This window comes from Bos indicus, chromosome 1, assembly GCF_029378745.1.
Source record: "Bos indicus isolate NIAB-ARS_2022 breed Sahiwal x Tharparkar chromosome 1, NIAB-ARS_B.indTharparkar_mat_pri_1.0, whole genome shotgun sequence".
In the NCBI taxonomy this organism is placed as follows: domain Eukaryota; kingdom Metazoa; phylum Chordata; class Mammalia; order Artiodactyla; family Bovidae; genus Bos; species Bos indicus.
Genome location: NC_091760.1, coordinates 125,322,349 through 125,348,438, shown reverse-complemented (window position 1 = coordinate 125,348,438; position 26,090 = coordinate 125,322,349). Strand labels below are relative to the sequence as shown.

Sequence of the window (26,090 nt, the reverse complement as noted above, 5' to 3'; positions counted from 1 at the left end):
TCCATTATTCTCACCTTGGGAAATGACTGGATCTGACGAGGCTTTTGGAGACAAAAGGGGGGAAAAAGAAAATCTCTGTACAAATAAATTTCTTAATTAATAAACTCCTTTTTTAGAGCAATTTTAGATTCATAGTACAATTGAGTGGAAAGTACAGAGAGCTCTCATATACCTCCTGTTCTAACACATGTACAACCACATCCATTATGAACCTCCCACACTAGAGAGGTACATTATTTACAAACGATGAACCTATGCTACATATGCATGCATGCACACTCAAACACATCCGAATTTTTGCAACCCCATGGACTGTAGCCAGCCAGGCTCCTCTATCTGTGAGATTTCCCAGACAAGAATACTGGAGTAGGTAGCCATTTCCTCCTCCAGGGGAACCTCCCAACTCACGGATCGAACCAGCGTCTCCCGCAGGTCCTTCATTGCAGGCAAATTCATTACCATTGAGCCACCAGGGATTGTCACTCAAAGTCTGTAGTTCACATTGTTTCATTTGTCGTGGTGTATAGTCTGTGAGTTTTGACAAATGTATAACATCTATCCACCATTGTGGTATCACACAGAATCATTGCTCTATCCTAAAATTCCTCTGGGATAGGCTCTGCCTATTCATCCCACCCCACTACCGCCAGTCCCTGGCAATCACTGATCTTTTACTGTTTCCATATTTTTGCCTTATTCAGAGTATCATACTGTTGGAATCATGTAGTATGTAGCTTTCAGTTTGTCTTCTTTAATTTACTAATATGTATTTAAGGTTTTTCCATGTCTTTCTGTGGTTTAGTATCTTATTTCTTTTTAGCATTGAATAATATTGTGTTGTTTAGATGTACCACAGTTTATTTATCCATTCACTTACTGAAGGATATCCTAGTTTCTTGAAAGTCTTGGCAATTATGAATAAAGCTGTTTTAAACCTCTTTAAGCAGGTTTTTTTGTGTAGACATAAGCTACAGTCCATAGGGTTGCAGAAAAGTTGGACACAACTTATCAAGTAAACAACAAAAATGTTTTCAATAAATACCAAAGAGTATGATTATGGTAAGAGTATGTTCAGTTTTATAAGAAACTACCGAACTGTCTTCCAAAGTGGCTGTACCACTTTGCATTCCCACCAACAATGAGTGAGAGTCTCTCTTACTCCACATCCTCACAGGCAGTTGGTGTTGTCAGTGTTTTAAATTCTGGCCTTTATAATAGGTCTGTAGGGATATCTCATCATTGCTTTAATTTGCAATTTCCTGGTGACATATGATGTGGAACATCATTCCATATGCTTTTCGTCATCTGTATATCTTCTTTGGTGAAGATACATTTACAATTAGTCCAAATCCACTTTCAAATAACACTGTAGCAATTCACAGATAGTGTATGACCTTATAATAATAAAATATTTCTAATTTCTCTTTCCAATTCATTGTGTCATTGCCATAATTCATAAAATCTATACATAAACTAAGATCATGGCATCTGGTCCCAACACTTCATGGCAAATAGATGGGGAAACAGTGGAAACAGTGGCAGAATTTATTTTTCTGGGCTCCAAAATCACTGCAGATGGTGATTGCAGCCATGAAATTAAAAGACGCTTACTCCTTGGAAGGAAAGTTATGACCAACCTAGACAGCATATTAAAAAACAGAGATATTACTTTGTCAACAAAGATCCATCTAGTCAAGGCTATTGTTTTTCCAGTGGTCATGTATGGATGTGAGAGTTGGACTATAAAGAAAGCTGAGCACTGAAGAATTGATGTTTTGAATTGTGGTGTTGGAGAAGACTCTTGAGAGTCCCTTGGACAGCAAGGAGATCCAACCAGTCCATCCTAAAGGAGATCAGTCCTGGTTGTTCACTGGTAGGACTGATGTTGAAGCTGAAACTCCAATACTTTGGCCACCTGACGTGAAGAGCTGACTCGTTTGAAAAGACCCTGATGCTGGGAAACATTGAGGGCAGGAGGAGAAGGCGATGACAGAGGATGAGATGGTTGGATAGCATCACAGACTCAATGGACATGGGTTTGGTTGGACTCTGGGAGTCAGTGATGGACAGGGAGGCCCGGTGTGCTGAGGTTCATGGGGTCGCAGAGTTGGACACGACTGAGCGACTGAACTGACTGATATGTAAAGTTATAATTCAATACATTGTTGCTTTTATTATTTTGAACAAATGGTTAGATTAAAAATAAAAGTGAAATTATTTTATCTTCCCAAATTCATTCTTCAATGGTGTTCCTTTATGCAGATCTGAATTTCTGATCTTTATCATTTTCCTTCTCTCTAAAGAACTTCTTGTAATATTTCATGCAAGGTAGGTCTACTGGAAACAAATTCCTTCAACTTTTGTTTGTGTGAGAAAGTATTTCTCCTTTATTTGAAGCCTAGTCTTCCAGTGTACAGGATTCTGGGTAGTTCTTTCATTTTGTTTTTGTCTAGACTTCAAATGTTTTACTCCATGCTCTTCTTCCTTGCAAGGTTTCTTTGCTCCTCTAAAGGTAAGGTTTTTTTTTGTTTCTGGCTTCTCTCAAGATTTTTCTTGCTCTTTCATTTTCTGAAACTTGAGTATGCTATGTCTAAGTGTAGGTATTTTTGACATTTATTCTGTTTCATGTTCTTTATGCTTATTGAATCTGGTTTGGTGTCTGACAATAATTTGGGGAATTCTCGGCCATAACTGCTTCAATGTTCTTTTCTGTTTCTTTATCTCTTCCTAATCTTTCTAGATGTTACATTTTATAGTTGTCTCACAGTTCTTGGCTATTCAGCTCTGGTTTTTCTTTTTCCTTTTAAATCTCACAACTATTATTTCAATTTTTATTGGAGTTTTGTTGACTTACGAAGTAATATTTGTTTCAGTTCTAGTAATTCAACACTTTTATACATTATGAAGTAATCACCATTATGAGTATAGTTCCCATCTGTCACTGTAAAAGTTATCACAATACTATTCTTTGTGCTGTACATTACATCCTCATGACTTTTTTATTCTATAACTAGAAGTTGTACTTCTTAATCCCTTTCACCTATTTTGCTCATTTATCCCACTTCCCTGCCCTCTGACAACAACTAGTTTATTTCCTTTATTGGTATGTGTGTTTCTGTTTTGTGTGTGTGTGTGTTCATTTGTTTTGTTAGATTTCATATATAAGTGACATTTCACATAGCATAATACCCTATAGGTTCATCCAGATTGCTGCTAATGGTAAGATTTCATTCTTTTTTAATGCTGAGTAACGTTCCATTATAGATATATATATACTATATCTTCTTTATCTAGTCAACAATTTATGGACACCTAGGCCATATTCATGTCTTAACTTTTGCAAAGAATGCTGCAGTGAACGTAGGAGTGCATATATCTTTTCAAATTAATGGTTTGTTTTCTTTCAGAAAAATACCAAGGAGTAGAACTGCTGGATTGTATGGTATTTTTAAACTTAATATTTTGAAAAATCTATATATTGTTTTCCATAGTGGTTGTGCCAATTTACATTCTGTCTATAGTGCATGTGGGTTTTCTTTTTTCTATATCCTCACCAACACTTGTTATTGATTATATTTTTTATAATTACTATTCTGACAGGTGTGGTGATATCTCATTGTGGTTTTGATTTGCATTTTTCTGATGATTAGCAATGTTCAGCATCTTTTCATGTGTCTGTTGGCCATTTGTGTTTGTTTTTTGGAAAGATATCTATTCAGATCCTTTGCCTATTTTTTAATCAGGTTTTGTTTTGGATATTGCATTATATGAGTTCTTTGTATATTTTGCATATTACAAATGGATTTTATAATCCCTTATCAGATATGTTATTTGCAAATACCTTCTTCCATTTAGAAGGCTGCTTTCTTGTTTTCTTGATAGTTTCTTTTGTTATGCAAAGACTTTTTAGTTTGATGTAGTCCCATCCTTTTGTTTCCCTTGCCTTTGGGAAAAAAACCCTTGAAATTATTGGTAAAACTAATGTCAAACAGCATACTGCCTATGTTTACTTCCAGAAGTTTTATGGTTGCGGGTCTTATGTTTAAATTGTTAATTGATTTTGAGTTTATTTTTGTGTGTAGTGTGAGAAGGTAGTCTGATTTGATTCTTTTGCGTGTAATTTTCCCAGCACTATTTATTCAAGAGCTTAATTTTTCCCTCATTGCATATTCTTGCCTCTTTTGTCATAGATTAATTAGTCATATAAGTGTGGGTTTATTTCTGGCTCTCTACTCTGTTCCACTGATTTTTTTGTTGTTGTGCCACTGATTTTTATGTCTGTTTTTGTGCCAGTACCATTATGCTTTGATTACTATAATTTTGTAGTATAGTTTGAAACCAAGGAGTGTGATACCTCCATCCTTGTTCTTAAGTTTGCTTTGGATATTTGGGGTCTTTTGCGGTTCCATACAAATTTTAGAATTATTTGTTCTAGTTTTGTGAAAGATATTATTTTAATAATTGCATTGAATCTATAGATTGCTTTTGGTAGTATGGATATTTTTAACAATATTAGTTCTTCCAATCCATGAGCATGGCATATTCTTCCATTTATTTGTGTAATTATCGGTTTCTGTCATCAATGTCTTACAGTTTTCAGGGTACAGGTCTTTCACCTTCTCAGTTAAATTTGTTCCTAGGTACTTCATTCTTTTTAGTAAAATTGTAAACGGGATTGTTTTCTTATTTTTCTGATAGCTTGTTATGAGTGTATAGAATGCAATAGATTTCTATATATTAATTTTATCTTGCAACTTTACTGAATTCATTTATTAGTTCTAATAGTCTTTTGATATCTTTATGATTTTCTATATATCATATCATGTTGTCTGCAAATAGTTATATTTCTATAGTGAAACTTCTTCCCTTTCCATTTGGATGCTCTTATTTCTTTTCCTTGCTTATTTCTGTAGCTAAGACTTCCAACATTGATCTTCTGCCTCAGTGAGATCACATTCTTGTCCTATTCCTGATCTTAGAGGAAAAGCTTTCAGCTTTTCATCATCGAGTATAATGTTAGCTGTGGGTTTGTTGTATATAACTGTTGCTATGTTGAGATATTTCCTCTACACACACTTTGTTAAGAGTTTTGTTGTACATGGATGTTGGATTTTGTCAAATGCTTTTTAAGCATCTATGGAAGTTACCATGTGAGTTCTATCCTTCATTTCATTAATGCTGTGCATCAGATTGGTTGATTTGTGTGTATTGAAGCATCCTTACATCCTTGAAATATATTCCAAATAATCATGGCATATGATCTTTTTAATGTATTGTTGAATTTGGTTTGCTAATATTTGGGGCGGGGTGGTTTGCATCTATGCTTATCAGAGACATTGACCTATAAGTTTTTGTTCTTTTTGGAGTGTTTTGTTGGATTTTGGTATCACAGTAACACTAGCCTCATAGAATAAGCTTGGAAGTGTTCCTTAACCTTGAATTTTTCAGAATATTTGAGAAGAATAGGTATCAACTCTTCTTTAAATGTTTGGTGAAGTTTACCTGGAAAGTCATATGTTCCTGTTTCTCCCACATGGAAGGCTAAATCAGTAGGATTTGGTTATTTCCCTTCCTTCAAGTAGATTAAGCTCTGACAAAATCCAAGCAAGTTAGGTTCTGGTAAAATAATTTCTCCTGAGGGCAAAATTCATTAGGAACAGAATGCTCTCCAAGGGGAAAGGTGGGAGGGAGGGGTAAATTGGGAGATTGGGATTAACAGATATACACTACTATATATAAAATAGATAACTAATAAGAACCTACTGTATAGCACAGGGAACTCTACCCAATACTCTCTAATGACCTATATGGGAATAGAATTGTAAAAAGAGTGGATATATATATACTTATAACTGGTTTTTCCAGTGGTCATGTATGGATGTGAGAGCTGGACTGTGAAGAAAACTGAGCGCTGAAGAATTGATGCTTTTGAACTGTGGTGTTGGAGAAGACTCTTGAGAGTCCTTTGGACTGCAAGAAGATCCAACCAGTCCATTCTGAATGGATTTCTTTGGAAGGAATGATGCTAAAGCTGAAACTCCAGTACTTTGGCCACCTCATGTAAACTGTTGACTCGTTGGAAAAGACTCTGATGCTGGGAGGGATTGGGGGCAGGAGGAGAAGGGGACGACAGAGGATGAGATGGCTGGATGGCATCACTGACTCGATGGACATGAGTCTGAGTGAATTCTGGGCGTTGGCGATGGACAGGGAGGCCTGGCGTGCTGCTATTCATGGGGTCGCAGACAGTCGGACACGACTGAGCGACTGAAGTGAATTGAACTGAACTGATAACTGATTCACCTTGCTGTACAGCAGAAACTAATTGTAAATCAACTATACTTCAATAACACTTAAAATAAAAAAAAGAACAGAATGCTCTGGTGTATTTGAAAATACAGAAAAATCCTTTTCCCCTCCCACTGCTGGAAGCATGATGAGATTTGTCTCTGATATTCACTATGAGGGCCTGGTAGAAACTCCTGGAGGTAACTCTCACAATACTGTGGGTTCTCTCTATGATTGGGTCTCTTTGGAGTTTTTAATTCTCAAATTTGTCCACACTAAGCCTCTGACAATTCATCAATTATAGCTTAAATTTTCCAACCTTGGCACAGGCTCTCATGGGTTGCTGATCTAGCTAGTTTTGATTCTCTGTGTCTATCTGTCTCTTCAATTGAGATGGTTACATTTATGTATCAACTTGTCTAGCCATAGAGTACCTGAGGAATGAATAAATATTATTTCTGGGTAAATTTGACAGAATTTCTGAATGAGATTTGCACTTGAATCCGTGGGTTTAGTAAAGTAGATTGCCTTCTCCAATGTTGGTGGGCATCATCCAATCCAGTGAAGGCCTGAATAGAATAAAAGGCAGAGGAAGGAATTCAGTTATATTCTGACATATTAGAGGTTAGGACCTAAATATACATACATTTTAGAGGTGACAAAATTCAGCACAAAGCTGTCATTTATTGACTATGTGACCTTGGGAAAATTATTCAATTTTTCTAAGTCTCAGTTTCTACAGCTGTAAAGTAGAGAAGGTTTTCTGAGAGAATTAAGTTATTATGAGAATTAAACATATACTATATGTAAATAATAAAAATGATCCTTGGCACAGAGTAGATCAGAGACCCTAGGGTACCAAGATTACTGTGGGATGGCTTAATGTGATTAACAGCTCTGCTTGTTACTGAGTCCAAGCTCATGTTGCTCACCCCATGATAGGCCAATAGATCTGAGAGATGAGTTGTTGAGGCAAGGAATGTGATTTTATTTGAAAAGCTGGCTGACCAAGAAGACAGCAGACTAACGTCTTAAAATAACCATCTTGTTGGGGCCTGGATGCCAGGTTCTTTTATGGATCAGAGATGAGAGGAGGGGAAACAAAGTAAAAAGACCATTTAATTCTTGCAAATATCTCCTAAAATGGCAAGGCTCAGGTAGGAGAATGTGCTAGTTTCACTTCCTGATAGCCATTTCATAGGTGGTGTGAAATGGAATATCTCATGCCATATTAATAAATAAGGATGCCACAGCTATCTGTATTCTGGCCTCCCAAATGTGAATTTTTGAGCCACGCCTGAATGTCACAGTCCTTCACAGGTGGGCAGGGTCAGGTTATCTCCCTGTGAGCTAAACAAAGGCACTTTAGTTTAAGGGTCAGGCGGAGGCGGGCAGAGTTCCTTGAGGTAGATCATTATATTTGCTATAATTACAAAAGCGGCAAAACAAGGGTTAAACTTACAGACACAGATCCAATATGGGATCAAAATTAACCCTTCCCAGTTACATGCTAACTCAAATCACTCATACAGTGGTGTCTGTGTGTATGTGAATGTGGGTAGAAAACAGATGACTTCTAGATAACCATTCATGCATATGCCTTTCTAATGTCTGACACAAGTATTCACAATTTAGTTTGAAGAAATAGCCTTATGCAATTCCAGAAATGAAAGTTATAATCAAATTCAGGTGTTAGAAAATGATGAAGGCCTGTTTTCATTTTGATGCAGTTTTTTCTCTTTTTTTAATCTTTCAACAGTTTAACTTTCCTATAAAGAAACTCAAATTATGTTCCCTAATGGTCTTTGGTGCGCATTTTACAAATTGAAGAAACAGTATGAAACAGATAAAGAATCTACCATTGGTAAAATGGGTTTCATTTTTCTTCTTTTTTAATATATTGTTTTTGAAGTAGATTCCCACAGGAGTAGAATTTCCTTCATGAAAGTTGAAATGAAACTGAAGAGTTCTTTACACAGAGAAAGCCATATGATAAAGCAAAATATGCTCTCCATTCATCTCCATAATGAGGTTGAATTTTCAGCGAGATCACTGAGACATGTGGGCATCATGGCTGGAATTATCAGATAGGGCAAGGTCCATCTCGGGGTAAAGCCACAGTAACAAAAAGAAAATGACCAACAAGAGAATTTGCTTTTCCTTAGTGCTCTTTGCCATGCACAGCTGGTAATTCCCAGAAGATCTGGTCAGAGGCTTGTCTGGGGAAAAGGCTGAGCCGAGTCCATTCTAATGCAGGTCTTTAGAACAGCTTAGGACAAGTGGTTTAGGCCCAAAGGGTCCCTACAGCCTGATTTAGAGGGCTGGGTGTTTGGGTCCAAAGAAGAGTGCTTCACTGTATGGGCATCAGCGCACAGGTGAGGCAGGGGAAGGAGGCCTCTACTGCTACTTTGATATCTTTGTCTAAACAGTTAGGGGGGTATTTTCAGACATCTTGAACTCATTTTTTGGAAGTCTTTTCCCATTCTGTCCAGCGAGAGAGTTCTGTTGCCCTGGCAGCTAGTCTGAGATGTGCAGATAGCTTTCCAAGTGCCCTTATGCTTTCTATTCACTCTTCCCATCTCCCTGACCTTTCCAGGCCCAGGCCTCCTCACTGGTCTCCCCAGCCTTTCCCAAATCCATGTTTCAAGCTGTAATCAAAGTATCCTATAGATAACACTCCAAATCCTTTCTAGATTGTGTAGCAATGCCAGATAAAATGCAGGATGCCTAAACTTCAGATAAATAATAAGTAGTTTTTCAATAGGTGGAACATACTTATACTATAATGTTACTTAGTATTTATCTGAAATTAAAGCTTACCCAAGCATTCTGTTGTTTTATATGTTAAATTGGTAAATTAGGGCCCTGTATACTCTGGCCAAACCTTGCTTAAACCTCTTTGGATATTACAAATTTTCTCTGTTGTCCAGCCACTTGCAACTCACTCAATAAGACTGCATAGTCTGGATTCCCCAGAGCAGACCATGTGACAAGGGCTAGAGGGAAAGCATTTTGAAAAGTAGGGAAAACATTGGTAGGGAGCTGAGTAAAACAGCACAGGAAAAGGAAGCCAGACCCACAAGGGGGGATTGGAACTAAATCCCTGGGGAAATTCTGGGAAACTTATCAGAATTATCCCACTTGAAGGAAATAGGAGGAGAAGGAACTAGGGTGTTTTCATATTAACTGCACCACTCTGTCATTGGTTCAGGGCTGCTATTGGAGATGTCAGTCCTCAAGTTTTTTTTACCAGCATTTCCCAAAAGAGGAAAGAATGGCCTTCTGCTGTCCTGGGGAAAAGTCTCAGGTGGAGATGCAGGTACAAAGAGGTGGGAGTGCCCTGAGAACAAGGATGTTTTCAAGCCAAGGGACATAGATAGGGCAGGCCTGCCCTATCTGACAGGCCTGCTATACAGATAATGTTTTCCCTCTTCTAGGTTTCTTGTCTTTACTACTCTTAGATTCCTCTTATCTCCCCACAGCCCTTTGTTCTATTCACTCTGTAGTATTTAATTTAGATGTCACTTCTGGAAAAATTTTCCCCATCCCCAACCTCACCCACTCTTACAACCCAAATTCAAATGCCTCCCCGATCTGTGTGCTTTTATTATAATGCTTTTCTTTCTATTTTTTTAACTGAAGTATAGCTGATTTACAATACTGTGTTAGTTTCAGATATACAGCATAATGATTCAGTATTTTTGTAGATTATACTCCATTATAGGTTATTATAAGAGAATGGCTATAATTTCTTGTGCTATACAGTATATCCTTGTTGCTTATCTATTTTATACACAAAATAGTTTGGATCTATTAGTACCATACCTCTAATTTATCTCTCCTTTCGTAACCCTAGGCTTTTTTTTTCTTTTAAAGATTTTTTAATGAATGAATTAATTTCATTTTTGGTTGCAGTCAGCCTTGTTACTGCACATGGGCTTTCTCTAGCTGCAGTGCATGGGCCTCACATCGTGGTGGCTTCCTTGTTGTGGAGCACAGGCTCTAAGTTCTCGGGCTTCAGAAGCTCCAGCACACAGGCCCAGTGGTTGTGGCTTGTGGGCTCTAGAGCGTGGGCTCAGCAGTTGCGGGGCATGTTGCTCCACAGTACGTAGACTCTTTCCAAGCAGTGATCTAACCCTTGCCGCTGCACTGGTAGGTGGATTCCTACCCACAGCACCACCAGGGAAGCCCACAAGTTTGTTTTCTCTTATCTGTGAGTCTGTTTCCATTTTGTACATATATCTCATCTGTATTATTTTTTAGATTCCACATAAAAGTGATATTATATAGTATTTATTTTTCTCTGTCTAACTCATTTACTAAGCATAGTATTCTCCAGATTCATCCACATTGCTGCAAAGGGCAATATTTCACTCTTTTTATGTCTGGGTAATATTTCATTGTGCATATACACCACATCTTCTTCATCTAGTTATCTGTTGAGGGCCACTTGGTGCTGCTTTTCAGCCAATTTAGTTATGAACATGTGTCAAAGTTTCATTACAACTTTGCTGTGAGGAAAAGGCCTATGAATATGCTAAAGATTCTTTCTTGGTGAGAGATTTTATAGTCAAAAGAATGATTAGATAGTCCTTGTTGAATCAGAGAAAGAAGGAAAGAATATTTGGTAGAAGTTCATCAGACTTTCAACTGAGAGTCATCTGGATGGTGAGTTACTTGATTCCTCAGAGCAACATTTTAGCTATTAAAGTTTGTATGGAAATTATTTAAAAGTTAATCAGAAGTAATAATTTCTCCCAAAAGGACAATATGACGTATATCACTCAAAGCATGTTCTTTTTCAGATCAGATTTGGAACAATTTTTTTCTTTTTCAAAATGTAATTACATGTTTTTCCTATCTTGCTTGCCTCTAACTTTTTGAGGATGATAATTGTATCTGGTTCCTGTTATATTCTCAGTAGCTAGTACAATTTTAGAGCCTTAATACACAACTTAGTGGACCAAATAAATACATGTTGAATAAATATTTAGTGCTTTGGATACTATTAATCTCATACTAACCTGGTAATATAACCTTTAATCTTGCTTTTCAGCCCTAATCAAAAATGTGTTTCTGAAAAAATAATTTCAGCAGGGACTTCTGGTATCCAGCCCAGCATGAAAGGATCCTAGAAGTTATTTCTCTTTTCTAATAAAAAGTATGAACTTGAACAAATTAATGACTCGATCTATCACAGCAGTGAGGTTATAGGGTAAAACATTGCCCCCCAAATCAATGTGAAAAAGGTCAGTTTTGGCTCCTATACCAAAATTATCATAAACTATGTGACTTAAACAAACAAACATTTATTTCTAACAATTCTAGAGAAAGACCAAGATCATGGCACCAGCAGATTTATTGTCTGATGAGAGTCTACCACCTGGTTCATAGATGACTGTCTTCTTGCTAAGTCCATACACAGTAAGAAAGGGCAGGAGAGCTCTCTGAGTTCTCATTTGTAAAGGCAATAATCTTATGATCCTAATAACCTTCCAAAGTCCCCACCTTGAATACCATCATATTAGGAATTAGGATTCAACATACAAGTTTTGAGGAAACACAAATATTCAGTAGGTAGCTTTCCATTCCTGAGCTCCCCAAATTAATGTTCTTCTTATGTGCAAAATACATGTATTTCATCCCAACAACTCAAAATGTCTTAATTTGTTGCAGTATCAACACTGAAGTCTAAATCCAAAGTCTTATCTAATTTATCATCTAAATCAGATATGGATGAGACAGAAGGTAAAATTTATCCTGAAGTAAATTCCTCTACAACTTTAAACTTCTCAAATCAAACAAGTTGCGAGCTTCCAAAATACAATGGTAGGGTGAACATTGCCATTCCAAAAGAGAGAAGTAAAAAAAAAAAATGAACTTTTTGTAGTTCAGTTGCTAAGTTGTGTCTGACTCTTTGTAACCCCATGGACTGCAGCAAGCCAGGCTTCCCTGTTCTTCACTATCTCCCAGATTTTGCTCAAATTCATGTCCATTGAATTGGTTATGCCATCTAACTATCTCATCCTCTGACATCCGCTTCTCCTCCTGCCTTCAATCTTTCCCAGCATCAGGGTCTTTTCCAGTGAGTCAGCTGTTTGCATCAGGAGGCCAAAGTATTAAAGTTTCAGCTTCAGCATCAGCCCTTCCAATGAATATTCAGGATTGACTTCCTAAATACGATTGACTGGTTTGATCTCTCTGCTGTCCAAGGGACTCTCAAGAGTCTTCTCCAGCATCACAGTTTGAAAACATCAATTATTTGACACTCAGCCTTCTTTATGGTCCAACTTTCACATTTGTACATGACTACTGGAAAAACCATAGCTTTGACTACATGGACCTTAAGGACTAGTGGTTTCAAATCCAAAACCTAACCTGGCAGTAATATTAAGCCTTGAGGCTCAGGAATAATCCTCTTTGGCTCAAGGTTCTGCCCTCTGGTCCCACTGCAGTAACAATATCACCCCATGACTCAGTGGGGTGCTGTTCACGCCATGCTGTCTGCAGTGGCCCTGCCCCTGCTGCAGCTCTACTGGGGCCCTATCACAGAGGCTCTGGACAAGGACACTCTAGACTATCTGAACTGGAGAGGCAGACTCACCTTTTGAAACCATTCTGCCCCGCAGCCCCTTTCACTCTGGGCCTGTGGTGGAAGTGACAATCCTGATGATATCTGCATCACTTTGGGAAGACAGGGTATCATTCTTCCCCTGTCTTGGACAAGAGTGTCTGGCTTCTGCTGAGATGGTCCTTTAGGTCCATGATTCATATCCACATTAATCTGCTTATCAAATTATCTCTTGGCTGTGCCCTTAATGTTCTCTTTAGAATACACGTTCTCATTTTTGCAGTATTGATAGGCTGAGAATTTTCCAAGTCTTTAAGTTCCAATTCTTTTTTGCTTAACAATTCTATTTTTTAAATAAAAGATTTATCTCTTGTCACATCTTCCTGTAAGCAGACGGAAAGAACCTTTAACATTTTCCTTAGAGATCTCCTCAGCAAAATATCAAGTTTCACTGTTCACAAGTTCTATATTCTATAAAACACTACAACATGAATACAAATCAGTCAAGTTCTTTGCCATTTTATAATAAGGATTATCTTTTCTCCAGTTTCTAATAACATGTTCTTCATGTCCATCTGATATCTCACCACAATGGTCTTTACCATCCATGTCTCTGCCAATATTTTGTTAAGCATTACTCAGGTATTCTCTAAGATGACTGAAGTTTTCTTTACAGCTCTATTCTTTCCTTTCTAAGCTCTCACCAAAATGACCTTTAATGATCCATTCAAAATGTAGCCATTATATAACATGAACTTCAAAACTCTTTCAGCCTGTACCCACTATGCAGTTCCAAAGCTGTGTCCACACTTTTAGGTATTTGAAACACTCTGATTTCATAGAATCAATTTTCAATATATATTTCCTATATATATACACACAGAGAGAGATTTACTAAGAGGAACTGGCTCATGTGATTATAGAGGATGAGAAATCCCACGTCTGCTGTTCGAAAGCTAGAGACCTAAGCTGGCAGTATAGTTTAGTCTGAGTCTGAAGACTTAAGAAGCAGGGAAGCCAATGGTATAAATCTCAATCTGAGGGCAAGAGATGAAATGAGATGTCCCAGCTGCAATAGTGAGGCAGAAAAAAAGGAGTAATTTAAAGAAATAATTAAGTGAAAATTAAATCATTAGGGTGGATGCTAATCCAATCTGACTGCTGTCTTTGTAAGAGAAGAGAGCTACCAGGTACATGTGCCCACAGAGGAAAGACATTGTGAGAAGACAGTAACCTGCAAGTCAAGGAGAGAGGGCTCAGGAAAAAAACCAACCCTGCCAATTCCTTTAACTTGAACTGTTAGCCTCCAAAATTGTGAGAAAATAAATCTCTCTTTTTTAAGCTACCCAGTCTGTGGTAGTTTGCTATGGCAGCCCTAGAAAATGAACCACAGTGACTAACCCACAGTTTTTGAAATCTTTTTTCACATGGCCTGAAATCTTGTTTACCAGGGAGTCAGGCCTAGAAGGAAATAGGATTAAGGGAGAATTGATTTTGCTTAATATCCAACATCCCAAGGCAAACTGGGGATTAGCTCAGGCTAAGTTATCCAAGATAGTTGTGCTGCTGATGTTGAGATACTGAGGTTTCTAGGGAGGACGGGCATAGCAACAGAAGTCCCTAGGCAGCAACAACTCAAACCCAGAAGACCAGGCAGTAGCATTGTTCTTCCAGGTAGTCAGTTTATTGAGTCAGACTCCAGACCATGACCTGATTCTCAGAAGCAGATTTCAATCCCCATCATGTTACCCAGCACGAGGGCCTGGCAAAAGTGTAGTGTGTGGCCCACATTCTTTTCCAAGGCACCTCCTCTCCCACTGGTATCCCAGGTAATGCCTTGAAGCCTTGATGGCTGAAGGATAAAGCCTGTCTCCTGGTCAAGCACAGATTAACTGGGGTGAGGCAGGGCAGGGCAGAAACTGAGCCTTAGCCCAATGATACAGAAAAAATCCCCAAAATATTGAAGGGAGTAAGTTCTCCTTCCCAAATGAACTTTTTCCTTCGTAGAATTTTTAACATTTCCCAAAAAAGAAGGGAGTACTGTTATCTTTGGAATCCAGTTTGCATAGGTGTCACTTTGAATAAATAGTGGCCAGCTTCAAATAAGAGCAACTACTCCCTCTCCCTGCTTCTCCAGGGCAGAGGCTGTGATCTTATTCTATCCACCCCTTCCCACTCTCACCATCACATTCACAAATGAGGGTTCTCAGCGCTGTATCTTCTGGGCTGGATGAATGCCCAGTTCAGTTCATAAATTCCTCTCTTATAATTCCCATTTGTTCTATCATCACCAAGCATCCAAAATAACATTCTCATAATCTTTGCAATTTGATATTTCTGATACGCAGGCTACCCAAAGTTCAAGGCTCAGGATGGGGGCCTTTTCTGCTCAGGTTTAAGGGCTGTACTAGAGTAAATAATTCTCCAGAGAATTGGAATGCTGGACAGAAAATTGAGGCAGAAGTAGTAGACTGACCAGACCCTCACTGCAGGGACTGATCGGCATGGAAGACCAGCGCTTTCAATACATGGAGGCCCAAGATTTGCTGAATACTAAACCGAAAACTATGTCTATTCCCACTCCGCCCACCACAGGCAAGATGAAAGTTCCTAACGCCCCTGTTCAGTCCTACAGTTGTCAGAATCAGCCAGAGTGGGTCTCCCCAGATCCATCAGAGTGGGCCTGTTTGCCTCACAGGACTGGGACTTGGGGTGAGCGGCACTTGCCATAGTTAATATAATCACTGGGGATCTTCTCATTTCCAGAAGAGTCTAACCTTGGAGTGGGGGACTTTCTGGAAAAGAACTCCAAAGTACTGAGAGATTGAAACTATTGCCTAAAAGCTTCTGGTGGGTCAGATAGACAGTGGCAGTATAACATCCACGACCTTGATGTACTAAGTGGAATATAATTCTCTTACAGTTGTTACAGAATTACAAATGTAGAGCCATTTCCATTAATACATGCAACTTCCTCCCTCACACATACATTCCTGACGGGTGAGGTTTCTAGGTGGATACCTGCATTGTTCCATTGGTTGCCTTGTAGGTATGAAAGCTTCCTCTCTCCCATGAAACTGTCTGGGCTGCTGTTAGAGAGAAAATTGCATTGTGAGAGTCAAGGAATCCACATCTCTGGCTAGAGCCTCAACTTTTGTGTGGAGAAAAGAGAGCAATGGCTCCCTGCTGTGGGAGCAAGGCCATCCAGCCATAGAAGCCTGGGGTTCTGCTCTCTGTAGTAAAGTGCTCCTATTCTATGACTATTTCACCAGAATTTATTGTTCTTCACACTCTTGGTATTATTGGATATACGCAGATTAGCCTGACCAAATACGGGCTGGAAAGCTAAGGTGACTCTTACTGACAGTAGATAGCTTTTGAGTGTTAGTACTGATAAATTTCTGTGGCCAGAACTGGCACTAACCTTGCAGTGGGGGACTTTGCATTTAAACCAGTGCAGGTAACATCTGACTATTACCTCACTTTTTTTTTTTTCAGTAGATGAATATCAGTAACCTCAGATATTCAGATGACACCACACTTATGGCAGAACTCAAAGAAAGAGACACTAAAGAGCCTCTTGATGAAAGTGAAAGAAGAGAGTGAAAAAGTTGGCTTAAAACTCAACATTCAGAAAACTAAGATCATGGCATCTGGTCCCATCACTTCATGGCAAATAGATTGGGAAACAGTGAAAACAGTGGCAGAATTTATTCTTTTTGGCTCCAGAATCACTGCAGATGGTGACTGCAGCCATGTAATTTAAAAGATGCTTGCTCCTTGGAAGAAAAGTTGTAACCAACCTGGACAGCATATTAAAAAGCAGAGACATTACTTTAAAAGCAGAGATATTACATAGTTAGTCAAAGCTATGATTTTTCCAATAGTCATGTATGGATGTGAGAGTTGGACTATAAAGAACGCTGAGCACCGAAGAATTGATGTTTTGAACTGTGGTGTTGGAGAAGACTCTTGAGAGTCCCTTGGACAGCAAGGAGATCCAACCAGTCCATCCTAAAGGAAATCAGTCCTGAATATTCATTGGAAGGACTGATTCATTGGAAGGCTGAAGCTGAAACTCCAATACTTTGGCCACCTGATTCAAAAAACTGACTTATTTGAAAAGACCCTGATGCTGGGAAAGATTGAAGGTGGGAGGAAAAGGGGACAACGGAGGATGAGATGATTGGATGGCATCACCGAATCAATGGACATGAGTTTGAGTAAGCTCCAGGAGTTGGTGTTGGACAGGGAGGCCTGGTGGTCTGCAGTCCTTGGGGTCTCAAAGAGTCGGGCATGACCGAGTGACTGAACTGAACTGAACTTTGTGAAAAAAGGAAAGTTCCATGTTTTTAGTGAGTCAGGCCTGTCACTGAGTCAGTCTGAATCCTCCTCCCTTCATCTTTACATGAAATGTGACTGTTTTTGCTAGAGTCACATAGTTGCTCAATTTTTCTGTATATAATTTTATAATTTAGTTATTAACTTTATTTTACAAAGAACCATGTTAGAAGTCGATTTTATTATTTATGTTACTAGAGAGGTTTTCTAAGAAACATAAATACTAGAAGAAGCAATCATCTCGCCCATAGCTCAGATATCTTTAGAAAAATCACTTTAAAATTGGAAAAAACTTTAGCTTTAAGAATCATAACTTTTTAAAAGTTAATAATATTGAATTAAAACATATTCTGATTTTATTCTAAAGTGATCTTTATATGTTTCTTATTTCCATAGCAATAAAAAACTTCCATCATTCTTATAAAGTGGCATTTTATAAGCTTCCATAAGGAAAGCAGTTATATGAAGTTATTTGTTAGTAAATATTGCTAAATTGGTCAGTCTCTTTTGAGCTATTTAACTTCTTAAATCATTTTAAGCATGTATCTGTTTTGAAAGCAGACATCTATCTTATGCTTGAAAAACAATTAAGTTAAAAACTAAATATGCTTTGCTGTTTACTGTCCTGTGTAGGAAGGACTTATTTTTGAGGAGGTTTAAGATGGAGGAGTGGGGAGGGACAGTATGCCACATTCTTAGTCACAAAGGATTTTTACTCTGATCCTTTTGTTTCTTGTTATCTTGGATCTATTTATGTAAAACTTGTAGCTTTACAAAACTCATAGCTATTTTCTAAAAAAAGAATTTGAGGCCTAACTACTGATATGTAATTATAGCAGTATTATTATGTCTCTTGGTGTAATCCACTATAATCAAAGTTGTATACTCCCTGATTATATATCCAGTTGTTCTACCAACCGTGAAACAGTTGCTAGGAATGTTCTTGAACAAATTTTGCTTCTCCTTATCAATCCTTATGCATTTACTGTAAAATCTTGAAGACCTTATCCTTCAGATACTCATTATCTTCCACATACATAAAGCTTCATGTGAGGAATATATTTTAGAATTTAATTTTGAGGTTCCAACTTTCCATACTGACAGAGAATAAGGTCAGAGAGAGGCAACCAGAGAGAAGAAACTCAAAGCAGAATTTTTAAAAATGTCTTTGGCTAACCTTGTTTATATTTTCATTCTTCCCACTGGAAAACTCTTTTGTTCAACCAAGAGGACCCCATACTGTTCTCAGGGCTGGAGTAGCATTTGTCATCCTGAGTTCACGTGCTGTACACCCCACTTCCTGTGCCTGTAGCTAACATTGTTAATTTTGGTTTTCTTTCCTAATATGACCTCAGAATCCTCGTCAATACACAGGATTGGCAGCCCCTCCCAAACGATCATAGTTGGCTTGCAAGATGAAATCCATATGTCATCTTTAGAAGATATGTCTAACAATTGCCCTTTAAATACTTTTATTGATTTTTCATGAAGATGTTAAAACCTTCTTATTAGATTTTCAGATGACATCATGGTGTGAAGACTGGCTGTTATGAGAGAAGTTTAGGGTTTTACAAGGAACAGTGGTCTGGGTTCAAGTTCAAACATCTGAACTTACACATACAGAGAGAGAAGCCACAAGTCTGAACAGTCTGCAATGTCAAGCCCCCACACTGGGGAGAGGTATCTGTTCTAGAGAGTCCCCCAACCTATAATGGACTTTGTAGGAACAAGAAATTAATTTTTATTGTGTTAAACCACACACACACACACACACACATGCACACAAAATCACCCCGTGTCACACTGCACAAATCACCTTCCTTCTTCTGCTTTCCCAGTTTGTAAAAATGACTATCATGATGTACCAGGTAAGTCTTCAGTTAGGATCTAATTTTATACTGGTTGTGATGACCTTTGCAAAATGTCTGATGATACGTGCATGGAAGTCAATGTTATTCTTTGGAAAACTGAAACAGGCATATGTTTTGCCCTTTTTTGTCTTAGTTGAGTAGGGCTTCCTTTAACAAAGCACAGCTGACATTATAAAGTAGAGTTGTAGTCAAGCAGGCCACTCACCTCTAACAGGCAACTGAAGCAGTTTAGCCCATTAGTCCCAAAGAGCTGGAAAATTTCCCCCCAAATTTTTTATTCCCCACCCTTCCTTTTCTCTGTCCCCTCTTCTTCTTTCTATTCTCTTTCTCCACTTTCCTTCTCTGCCCCAACTTCTTCTCTTTCCCCCAGAATCTCTTAAGGCGATATTTGGCTAAAGATTAGGGAAGAGTCCCTTCTCTGTGCCAAGGCCTCAAATAATAAACTCTTTTTAATAGCAATAGATAAAAAGTCTGAAATTCAAGACACAGTCATCAGTCAAGGTTTTGAATAAAGTTGCTTCATTCAGTTCAGTTCAGTTCAGTCGCTCAATCATGTCCAACTCTTTGCGACCCCATGGACTGCAGCATGTCAGGCCTCCCTGTTCATCACCAACTCCGGGAGCTTACTCAAACTCATGTCCTTTGAGTCGATGATGCCATCCAACCATCTCATCCTCTGTTGTCCCTGTCTCCTCCTGCCTTCTATCTTTCCCAGCATCAGGGTCTTTTCAAATGAGTCAGTTATTCAAATCAGGTGGCCAAAGTATTGGAGTTTCAGCTTCAGCATCAATCCTTCCAATGAATATTAAGGACTGATTTCCTTTAGGATTGATTGGTTGGATTTCCTTGCAGTCCAAGGGACTCGTAAGAGTCTTCTCGAACACCACATTTCAAAGGCATCAATCCTTTGGTACTCAGCTTTCTTTATGGTCCAACACTCACATCCATACATGACTACTGAAAAAACCATAGTTTTGACTAGATGGACCTTTGTTGGCAAAGTAATGTCTCTGCTTTTGAATATGCTGTCTAAGTTTGCCATAGCTTTTCTTCCAAGGAGCAAGTGTCTTTAAATTTCATGGCTTCAATCACCATTTGCAGTGATTTTGGAGCCCCCCAAAATAAAGTCTCTCACTGCTTCCATTGTTTCCCCATCTATTTGCCATGAAGTGATGGGACCAGATGCCATGATCTTTGTTTTCCAAATGTTGAGTTTTAAGCCAAGTTTTTCATTCTCCTCTTTTACTTTCATCAAGAGGCTCTTTAGTTCTTCTTTGCTTTCTGCCATACGGGTGGTGTCATCTGCATATCTGAGTTTATTGATATTTCTCCCGGCAATCTTGATTCCACCTTGTGTTTCATCCAGCAAGGCATTTCACATGATGTACTCTGCATATAAATTAAATAAGCAGGGTGACAGTATACAGCCTTAACATACTCCTTTACTGATTTGGAACCAGTCTGTTGTTCCATGTCCAGTTCTAGCTGTTGCTTCCTGACCTGCATACAGATTTCTCAGGAGGCAGGTCAGGTGGTCTGGTATTTCCATCTCTTTCAGAATTTTCTACAGTTTGTTGTGATCCACACAGTCAAAGGATTTGGTGTAGTCAATAAAGTAGAAATAGATATTTTTCTGGAACTCTCATGCTTTTTCGATGATCCAACAGATGTTGGCAATTTGATCTCTGGCTCCTCTGCCTTTTCTAAACCCAGCTTGAATATCTGGAAGTTCACGGCTCATGCACTATTGAAGCCTGGCTTGGAGAATTTTGAGCATTACTTTGCTAGCATGTGAGATGAGTGCAACTGTGTGGTAGTTTGAACATTCTTTGAGATTGGAATGAAAACTGACCTTTTCCAGTCCTGTGGCCACTGCTGATTTTTCCAAATTTGCTTGCATATTAAGTGCAGCACTTTCATAGCATTTAGAATTTGAAATAGCTCAACTGGACCCACTTGACTTTGCATTCCAGAATGTCTGGCTCTAGATAAGCAATCACACCATCATTGTTTTCTGGGTCATGAAGATCTTTTTTGTATAGTTCTTCTGTTTATTTTGCCACATCTTCTTAATATCTCTGCTTCTGTTAGGTCCATAATTTATTTCATAAAGTACTTATTTCCAAATTAATAATTACTCAAATATTCTTTTTAAAAAATAGGGCTCAAATGAGATAAGATAAAATTAATATGAGTTATAAAATTACACAAAGTTAACATATTGAACATATTGCACTGTATTTTTATCAAACATAGTTAATTTTTTTTTAATTGCAGGGTAATTGCTTTGCCCTGCTGTGTTGGTTTCTGCTATAGGACAATGCAAATAAGCCATATATATATGTATATCTCCTCCCTCTTGAGCCTCCCTCCCACCTCCACCCCATCACAGCTCTCTAGCACATCACAGAGCACAGGGCTCCTTCTGTTATATAGCAAGTTCCCATTAGCTATCTACTTTATACATGATGGTGTATATATGTCAGTGCTACTCTCTCGATTCATCCCACCCTCTTCTTCCCCTTCTGTGTTCACAAGAGCTTCTTCCACATCTATGTCTATTCCTGCCCTGCCAATAGGTTCATCAGTACCATTTTTGTAGATTCCAGATATATAGAATCTGTTAATACTAACAGATTAATAGTCTGTTAATAGTGTTAATATACTATATTTATTTTTCTCATTCTTACTTCATTCTGTATAATAAGTTCTAGGTTCACCCACTTCATTTCAACTGACTCAAATTTTTCCTTTTTTATGGCTGAGTAATTACAAGTTACTGGGTAGAAGGCAATAGTAATTACATTAGATAATAATATGCTCTTAACTTTATGAAGTGAATTAGTGTTGCCAACTCTCATGCTTATGGCCTACATATCATCTGGGTCCCCTTCCCATGTAGTCTGGGAGAGGCTGAACTGACTTCAGCTTGGTGAAGTCTCTGAGCCTTCCTCAAGTTTTACACAAGTACAAGGTGAGAGGATAGAGAATATTCTGTATTCTTAAGGTCAGTTTGGCCACCAGGCTCCTTCTGACCTAGCTCCAGTGTTAACTCAGATGCAAAACATCCCCCTTCTCAAGTTCCCCAGAAAATTCTGCTCTCCAAAAGCTTGTCAAAGTATACAGAATTTTCTGAAGATTATGTCTGATGGAAGACTTGGAAGGGCTTATCTTTCAGCACACAGGTAATTTCAGATGAACATATTCCTTTCTGCTTTTTCCCTATCCTTCAGTCTCTCCATCATGGGGAATGTGCTCTGGCCCTTCTCCTCATGGAGATTCTTGGCCCATACTTTCAGAAGGTTCTATCTCTACCTGCCTCAGGGGTAAACAAATTTGTCTCTCCATCTCTAGAGTCACAATTTCTACAACAAGATGCTCATCAATATACTAAATATGCCTGAATATAAGAGACCAAGAATGTATTTTCCAAAAGAGAAGATCCTCTTTAAGAAGTTTTAGCCAACTTAAACATGTATATAAATTATTGATATAGAACAAATAGTCAAATGTCTACTTACAGTTTTGAGCTTATCAATTTAATCACACAATCATACTTAAAAGAATCCATTATAGAGACCTATATTGCTTTTTAAAATTGGAGTATAGTTGATTTACAGTGTTGGGTTAGTTTCAGGTGTACAGCAAAGTGATTCAGTTATACATGTACACATATTCATTCTTTTTTAGACTATTTTTTCATACAGCTTATCACATAATATTTAGTAGAATCCCCTGTACTACACAGTTGGTCCTTGTTGGTTATCTATCTTATCTACAGTAGTGTGTATGTTCATTCCAAACTTCTGATTTATCCCTCCCACCAGTGTTTCTCCTTTCATAACCATGTTTGTTTTTGATATCTGCAAATCTATTTCTGTTTTGTAAATAAGCTTGTTTTTTAAAATTAGATTCTACATATGAGTAATAACATGATTCTTTCTCTAACTTATTTCACTTGGTATGATAATTTCTAGGTCTATCCATGTTGCTACAAAGGACATTATCTCATTCTTTTCATGGCTGAGTAATATTCCATAGCATATATGTTCCACACCTTCTTCAACCATTCATCTGTCAATGGACATTTACATTGCCTCCATGTCCTGGTTATTGTAAATAGTGCTGCAATGAACATTGGGATGCATGTATCTTTTCAAAGTATGATTCTCTCTGGATATATGCCCAGCTAGATCATATAGTAGTTCTATTTTTGTTTTTTTAGGAATCTCCATACTGTTCTCCATTGTGGTTGAACCAATTAACATTTGCTCCCATTGTGTAGGAGGGTTCTCTTTTTTCTCCATATCTTCTCCAGCATTTCTTGTTTGTAGACTTTTTGATGATGGCCATTCTAACCAGTGTGAGGTGATATGTCTTTGCAACTTTGATTTGCATTCTCTGATAATTAGTGATGTTGGGCATCTTTTAATGTGCTTTATGGCTGTCTGAATGTCCTCTTTGGAGAAATATCTATTTAGATCTCCTGCCCATTTTTTGATTGACCTTTATTTATTTATTTTTTGATGTAGATCTGCATGAGCTGATTCTATATTTTGGAGATTAATCCCTTGTCATTTGCTTCTTTTGCACATATTTTCTCCCATCCTGTGTGCCATCTTTTCATTTTGTTTATGGCTTCCTTTGCTGTGCAGGAGCTTTTAAGTTTAATTAGGTTACACTTATTTATTTTTGCTTTTATTTTTATTACTCTAGGAGATGGATCCAAAAAGATATTGCTAGGATTTATTTGAAGACTGTTCTGCCTACTTTTTCCTCTAAGGTTTATAGTACCCAGCTTTATATTTAGTTCTTTGATCCATTTCAAGTATATTTTTGCGTATGGTGTTAGGGGGTGTTCTAATTTCATCCTTTTACATGTAGTTGTAGTTTTCCTGGCACCACTTATTGAACAGATTGCAGAGTTTCTCCCACCAAAGTGAGAGTTCCGAGACTGTCAGGTTCCCCAACCTAAAGGTCTGGCATCAGGAGGAGGAATCCCCAAAGCTGTTGGCTTTGAAGGCCCATGGGACTTAAGTACAGGAGCTCCACAGGACTTGGGGAGACAAATTCTTCATATTTGACATGGTGTCTTTGCCACCAATAGAACCATTGTTGAGTCACCCAACACAGCTTTCTAAAACTCACTAAGCTCATTTCTTTCTAACTAATTTGAAGGACACAGGGTGCAAAGAGTTGGACACAACTGAGCGGCCAACAAACACACCATATTTAACCCAGTCAGCCTGCTGGCACTGAAATTTTATCCCAAACCATAAGAATCAACCTGTTATTTGTGTTCTCCATAATGTAACCACTTAATTTATTGCTTTTTAAAGTGACCTTTAAGTCTTATTCACAATGACATTCAACACTTGCAATTGAGAGATTGTCCTGGGGAATAATGATTACAGCTGGGTTAAATTTCTTTGCCTTTTTTTTTGTAACTGAGTCTCTTGAGTGACCTTGATAAACAACTGAAATTAACATTGATTGAAGCAGTATCAGGCAGGTCTTCCCCAAACAATTGTTAGTCGTCCAACATGAAACGTCTGAAATAATGTCTCATAAGATTTGAATTTAAGATTTGTTATCTCTATGGGAGGGATAAACAGTCTCAAAGGCAAAAAAACCAAAACTCTCACCTTACGTTCTAGCATATATACAATTGTCCCCTAACTTTCTCCCTAGGAAGGACCATGGTGCCAGTTGTTAAAATTTTCCTCATTACACAGATATTTATAATATAATTTAATCTTGTAGCAGGGCAAATATTAATTCTACATTACAGATGAAGAAAATTAAGTTCAAAGAAAAGTAACATCACGTGGCTTGACATAGGGCCAAGTCTAGCCAAGTGGTTTTCCTTAAAATACGATAAAAACAACATACAAGGACCTTTAAAAATCTGCCTGCAATGCAGGAGACCTGAATTCAGTTCCTGGGTCAGGAAGATCCCCTGGAGAAGAGAATAGCTACCATCCCAATATTCTTGCCTAGAGAATTTCATGGACAGAGGAGCCTGGTGGGCTATAGTCTGTGGGTTTGCAAAAGGTTGGACACAACTGAGTGATTAACACTTTCAATTTTCTTTCAAGGGAGTAAATCTCAAATATTCTCACCACAAAAAAAGAAGTAGCAATTATGTAATGTGATGGTGTTAGCTAATGCTATGGGATAATAATTTTGCAATATATATACATGTATCAAATCAATACAGATGTCAATCATATCTCAATAAAGCTGGGGAAAAAAGAAATCCATACAATGAATTTATAGTATGGTTATAATAACAGAAAAATAAAAGACCACCAATTTATTTTTTTTAAATACAGTAACCTGGATAATAGTTTGAGATTAGGAAGGTTTTTCTAGCAATTGGCTCTGTAATATTAAAAATAAATGCATTTCTTTTATTTCTTCATTAGTAGATACTTCCAAATATTCCTGGAATTCTTTTCAAAACTCTTTCTTTTATAGCTGTGATAAGGTCATTTATTACCTAATTCAAAGGTCTGAGTAATCATTTTCTCCCAATATGCTATTTTCATATTTTTAAAGAATTTATGCCTATGCTAAAATAAGAAATTATCCCTTATTTTGGGGGGACGGCAAACCAGATGTCAAGCAGGATTTTGGAGGGGTCTAGGCAGAGGGTTAAGTGCAGGGTATGTGGGTGATAGAGAGAACTACTTGGAAAGAGAAGGTATGGGGAAAGAGACTCATTTTTAAATAGCTGCTCAACAATGAAAGCCTGGAAAAGAAGAGCTGCTAATATTTGTGTCTTTGTGTTTGGGGGAGGGATGTTGGGGGGTAGGGAGGGTTGTTTGCTGTATGCTGAATAGTGAAAAATTACTGTGCAGCCCTTTTAAGAAAATTCAAAAAAATGTCCAAGTTATTCAATAATTCTATTTTTGTAGTTTCTTTGTTCTTTTACACAGAAGTGAAAGGACTCTGTGCTTTGTGTTCAAATTCCTTTTTGGGTACAGGAGAGAGAACAGAGAAGAAGTAGCCAAACT

At 37.9% G+C, this 26,090-nt stretch overlaps 1 long non-coding RNA gene across 6 annotated transcripts in view; it reads left to right on the top strand.

Annotated features, from left to right (window-relative positions):
- Positions 1-26,090, top strand: part of LOC109559500 (uncharacterized) — a 53,200-nt gene that overhangs the window by 24,984 nt on the left and 2,126 nt on the right. For 3 of the 6 annotated variants that reach the window (XR_011561439.1, XR_011561410.1, XR_002180783.2), the window contains one exon: positions 5,866-9,878. The exons of 1 other annotated variant lie outside the window; for it this stretch is intronic. This is a non-coding gene — a long non-coding RNA (uncharacterized lncRNA). Of the gene's footprint in view, positions 1-1,713; positions 5,845-5,865; positions 9,879-16,357; positions 17,567-26,090 lie in introns of those variants that run through there. 2 more of the 6 variants (XR_011561424.1, XR_011561401.1) reach the window with 2 other exon arrangements.